The following is a 6,282-nucleotide window of genomic DNA, read 5'->3' on the forward strand; positions in this document are numbered from 1 at the left end:
CTTGGATTTGGTGAGACAGGTGGAGTGAGGAGAGAGTGCATAGACCAGCTGAGGCTCAAATACTTTATATTTCAGTTCAATAAAATGTTTTTTTTTAAAAGCTTGCTATAATCTCATTCCAATTTATTGGTCATTCTTCTCCACTTCTCCCTAGAACACGTTCTTAATTCCAATCAGGCAAATCTTATACTCTTTAATAAATCACATTGAACTTCGCCTGTGTTGCTCGGCTCATGTTTCCCCTTTGGCTACCCCAGAGAAACTCATCTAATTCTAGCACTTCTTCTACGGTCCCGATCATTTCTGTCCATCTCATTTGACCCCGCAAGCCGTATAAACTTACCCTTTCTCTGAACTATTGCTATATTTTATGATTACTCATCAAATTGAACTCCTTCATAAATTATATAGCCCTCGATATCAGAGCAGAGCTATATATATATATATATATTTTTTTTTTCCTCCAGATCCCTAGTGAATGTTGGAAACCTAGTAAGTTCACAAAAATTTGATATTTTTTAGTTTCAAAGTTCTAAATGGGCTTTCATTTTTTTTCTGTCTCCCTAATTAACACTATAGCATTTTTGATTCCCCCAAACTACTGTCTACTTATTTTGGACTCTATTCTTTTTAAGAAGCTGTCCATGCACAGACTCTGGCATATACAGATGTGTGATGATGTGAACTCTGTCACCATCACCTTCACCACTTTGTTCCCTGCTGCGGGTTATTCTGTTACAATAAAACATGTTTCATACTTACCCCTTCTCCAAAACACATTCCCACACATCCTTCCCCAAAGTCTGCAGGAGGAAGAGAAGCTGTAACTCATTTTCCTCAGGTCCTTATCTTCTGTCTCTTCCCCCACCACCATAAAACTTCTTCCTGCTAGACAGTATTATGCTCAGCGTCTTCTAAATTAATTTTTTCCTTCAACCAATATGCCAACCTCTTTCCCTTGGAAGTCTTCCATAATTCATGAGCTGTTTATGTGTAACCACGGCATTAAAAATTCCTTGAGAAAACTATTGTGAATGATAATAATTTGAGCAACTTTTCTTGTGTATTTTTTCCTAAATGGCAGCCAGACCTTTCAGGGATTGTATTTCGTACATTTCTCAGAATGCGTTTAAAGTCTGAATGCTCAGACATTTTTCTGAACGCTTCCTATTCATTCTTAATTAATTTTAGATGTAAATAAAGGGAGACTTATTTTCTGTTTAAAGAAATTTTATTTACCACAAAAGTAGATCATAGAACAGCTGGTTGAAAAGAACCCCAAATGAAGAATTATTGTGAACTGGAAGATTAATTTTGTTCTTATTTAACTTGTTCTAGTTTTGAAACCAGCTTGCATTTCTTCTAAAAGCTGATATTTTGGAGGAAAGAACACAAGCGATCCTCAGGGTACTTGTATTTTGGAATGAGATTAATTTGCGTGGCTGGCTCTGCCATTCCCTAACTGGATTACCTCGGCCAAATTATTTAACTTCTCTGGGACTCAGATTTCTCCTGAGTATAAAGCAGTTGCACCTATCTTGAAGGATTTTCATGTTTATTAAATTAAACAGTGGTTCTAGAAGACAACCCACAGCATGGCACGTAGCAAACACCGTTTGCATCTTGGGAGTCAGAAGGAGAAAACTTTGCTGACTTCATCGCACATGGATAGTGGCCCAGGACCTTCCTCAGCCTGACATTCTTTGCAGCTTCGAATTCACTGGAGCCTCATCAACTACAGCCCTTCAGGAGTTGCTGAGTTGGAACTTTATTCATTGAACTGTTTTGTCAAATGCCTGAAGGTTACTCCATGAAACAGGAAGGAATATGGGGAGAGCTAAACCAAATTATCAAGGACATAATTAATTTACGGTGTCCAGCCTGAGCCACATAGTGAGTCCCCATCTCTACAAAAAATAATAATAATAAAAGCTTAGCCCCGAGTGGTGGTGGGCACCTGTAGCCCCAGCTACTTGGGTGGCTGAGGCAGGAGGATCACTTGAGCCCAAGAGTTCCAGGCTGCAGTGAGCTGTGATTCTGCCCTCTGCTCTCCAGCTCTGGTGACAGAGGGACACCACATCTCCAAAAATAAAACAAAAAAGGAAATGCAAGGTGTCTATAGCTTTAGCATTTACTTTCTCTTATGCCCATTATTGAAAACAATGTGCTTGGGTATGTTTGGCAGCGGCTGTCATTGGCTCTGGCATAAATTTAGTTCAGTGACACAGCTTTAAGCAGAATATGGTAATGGGACATTGTGGTGATAGATAATAAGGACGGTGCAAGCAAAGAGTCAGAGAGCCCGTTCACTCACTTATTCACTGACTTTTGTCTTGTTTTGTGTTTGAGACAGGGCCTCACTCTGTTGCCTGGGTTAAAGTGCAGAGGTGTCATCATAGTTCACCCCAAACTCAAAATCCTGGGTTCAACTGATGCTCCTGCTTCAGGCTCCCTGGTAGCTGGGACTGCAGGGGTATACTACCACCCCAGGCTAATTTATTTTTTAAAAATATTTTGTAGAGACAAGTATCTCGCAATCTCACTATGTTGCTCAGGCTGGCCTCTAACTTCTGACCTCAGAGATCCTCTTGCCTCAGCCTCCCCAAAATGCTAGGATTACAGGCATGAGCCATCAGAAACTGCCCTCATTGAATATTTATGGAGCATCTTCTGTGTTCTAGGTACCGGTCTAGGCCAGCAGTTCTCAACCTGTGGGTCGCGACCCCTTTGTAACAATGAAAATACATTCTGCATATCAGATATTTACATTACGATTCATAACAGTAGCAAAATTACAGTTACGCCGTAGCAATGAAAATAATTTTATGGTTGGGGGTCACCACGACATGAGGAACTGTATTAAAGGGCCGCAGCATTGGGAGGCATTAGGAAGGTTGAGAACCACTGGTCTAGGCGCTTTAGATGTATAAGTTAAAGATGGAATTTCCTGCCACAGAAGCTAAAGGTCTAGAAGAAAAAAAAAAACAAAACAGAGCCAACATACAATAACATAGAAAAGATGTATAACAAAATAGAGAAAATATACAGTAACTACAGCGTGCACCGTTAAATGGTGAGAGTAGTGTGGGCAGGCAGAAGAGGGGAAGGAAGAACCTGCCTTGGAGACGAGCCTTGCCCGGGTCTCCTGGAAGGAGAGTTTCTTAAGCTGAGTGGCAGCGGCAGGGAGCGAAGGAACCTTATTTCAAGGAGGACAAAGAGCGTGTGAACAAGCAGGAGGGCTTGCTTAAACACCCTGGGAATGAGTGCCCGGAGGCAGGCTCACATTTTGTCACCCCTTATAAAGGATATTTTAAAAACTATTTGTTCAATAGGTATTTCTTGGGGCCAGAGAGAAATTGATTTTTCTATTACAAACAATTATATGCAAAGCACCTTCACCTGGTAATTCACTCCCGCTGGATTGAAGCCGTGCTGATACTGTGGAATTACTCAGAAAAATCTCTCCTATTTTCTTCCAGTTATTCAGTTTTTGTGTGTTCTGAACCAGAGAGCTTCTTGGGAGGTGTATTAAAAGTGCAAAAATGTAGATACTAAAACGAATGCCTCGTCCCTGGTAAACATCGCGGCGCCACACGTGATTCGGTTTTGGAAATTCAGCTCCTGGCAAATGCAGCTGTTACTGCAGTGCACGTTTGGGGCCCAAGGAGAATATTTTTATTTACCTGTGAGGGTACTGACTCCTTTTCCATAAGCAACAACAGAGCATATTTTGCCAGCTAAACAAGGAATGGGAGAGCCAGGGGAGTAAGCCCAGTATTTCTAATGGGCCCCAGTGAGGTGAGCACTGCAGCTGGTCCAGCCTCTAATCAGATTCCTAAATAAGGGAACAGGGCCTGGGACACAGAGCGTGAGGCTGAGAGCGGCCGAGACAAGACTGAAAAGGTGAGTGTTCAGCTGTGCAGAGCCTCTCCCACATACGAGGAGAAACAGGGGACTGTGGAAGGGCTGCAGGAAGATGGCCCGGCTTGAAAGGTTTGGTTTAGAAAGACCTCGCCTGATGTCGTGGGGGCTAAAGCAGCGGAAGGAAGCGGGGTTCCAGAAAGGAAGGCATGTGGCTAGAGTGCTGAACCACTGAGGTAAGCAAGGACAAACAGAAGCCTGGACTGGGGCTGGGGCGGGGGCTGTCAGGAAGGATGGTGAGAAGAACGGTTCAGGGAGTGTCCTGGGATATGAAGCATCATAACAGGGGTCTTGGGGGAGGTCTTGACAGGTGAACCTGTGGTCAGGTAATAAAACTCCACCCCTTAGACTGGAGTTCCATGGTCATAAGACATGGTAAGAGGCTTAAATATGCAGAGTGTTAGAGATTATCAACCTCCATGTGATTAAAATGGGGATTCTGGTGATGGGACTGACATGCCGGGTAGAAAGTTTAAGAGACAGGGTCGGGGGAGGGGAGAAATGAACAGCGGAAGCTGTGGCTCAGGATTGATGTGGGCATGCGGGGGATCTCAGTCTGAGGGCTTTAATTGTCACATTCTTGTACCAACAGCTAGTTGGAAAGAATTTGAGAGACTAGGATGCTAATAGCTGATAATGGCATAATGTTTTACATATTCAAGTTTTGCCTTCCTCCGCACAGCAGCCAGAATTGTTAAATAGAGACCTGATCATTTATTCCTCTGTGTAAGACACTTGAGGCGGGGGTGGTTTGACAAGACCGAAATCCTTCTCACGGTTTACACAGCTCTGCCTGCTGTAGCCCCTGGTTACCTTTTGACCTCAAGAGGCATTTTCCTCCACTCTTCTGGTTCAGCCACCTGGGTCTTTATTCAGTTTTGTTTTGCTGTTTAAACAACATTCCGCCCATTTCAAGGACTCCAGATGTGCTGCTTTCTGTGCTTTGGAAGTCTCTTCTGCACTTCACTTACTTTCAAATTTCAGCCTAAATTCTGCTTCCTTTTAGGAAAGTTCCCTTGTTAGACGTTTTCACATTTGCCTCCGTTTTCCTAACACCGGTAATTGTAAATAATCATTTTTAGAAGTGAGTTCTGTCATGTCTCTCTTCATGAACATGCCGTCAACTCCACGAGAGGGGAGGTGTGCTGCTAATTTACTGTGGTCTATCTTGTCTCTAGCACAGTCTCTGGCATATATAGGTGATCAATAAATCTTTGTTGAGTGATTAGTTGACTCCATGGGTTATTTTATGTACCTCGTAGCTACGCCTCAATCCAAAGCATCAATTTTCTATCAATAGTAGTAGCATGAAGGTCATTAGTGAAGGAGAAATGAGCATCTCTGAAAGGCGATGGGCCTTCATAGTATCTCCGAAGTATAGCCCTTAGGTAATTCTATATTTAAGCAGAATGTTATCTTTGTTGAGCAAAGAGCAAGTAGATAGAAAGGGCAGAAACATACCCACACTAGTACGTTAGGGGAGATCAAGGGATAGGAAAACTGGACCGTCTAGACTGAAGCTATGAAATCCCTAAATTCAGACATCCCTAAGCATAAGAATGATATTTGAGGTGGGGCCTTAGTGTGTGTCACACTTTATGGGGGCAAGACATGATTGCAAGAGGGACTTTACCTAACAATTGCAATCAGTGTAACTGGCTTATTGTACCCTCAATGAATCCCCAACAATAAAAAAAAAAAAAAAGAATGATATTTGACAGTTTGCTAACATGGGTTAGTTTGTGTGTGAAGATATTAATTGAAGTTTTAATATGTTAATTTTTCTCTTTGAATTTTTCACTTTTCTGTCCTCCGTTCAATCACATAAAATGTTCCCTACTTTCTTGCTACTTGAAGGATTCTTGGCAGGAATCTTGTCTTCTGTTTGCCCACTGAGGATAATAGAACTTGAGGAGGGGAAATTGGTGTCCCCGTGTGTGACCAAGAGAAACGGAAGGTTCTGCAAAAGGAAACGAGCTTCCTCCAGGTTTGCGGGGGAAGGACGGGTCTTCTTGTCCTTGAACAGGGAGGAATTTCTTCCCTGAAAAGACCCAGGAGTGTGGCAGGACTTCAAGGGACACGTTCATGGTTAGATGCCCAACTCGGGGTCCCAGGCTTGTTACGGAGTCCTTAATGCGTGAAGCCCAGTGCAGAAACGGCATCGTGTGCGTCAGCAAAACCCAGCTCTTCCCAATGGGGATGAATCTCTCTAGCAATCAATGTTCTAACACTTAGATCTGGATTGAAAGTGCAGACCCTCAGCACATACATAGGGGTGGGAGAAAGCCTGGAAATAACTGGGTTTGGATTTCTTACCAACTAGTTGAGACTATATACTTTGAATGGAAATTAGATGATTCA

This window comes from Nycticebus coucang, chromosome 5 (genome assembly GCF_027406575.1).
Source record: "Nycticebus coucang isolate mNycCou1 chromosome 5, mNycCou1.pri, whole genome shotgun sequence".
Lineage (NCBI taxonomy): Eukaryota > Metazoa > Chordata > Mammalia > Primates > Lorisidae > Nycticebus > Nycticebus coucang.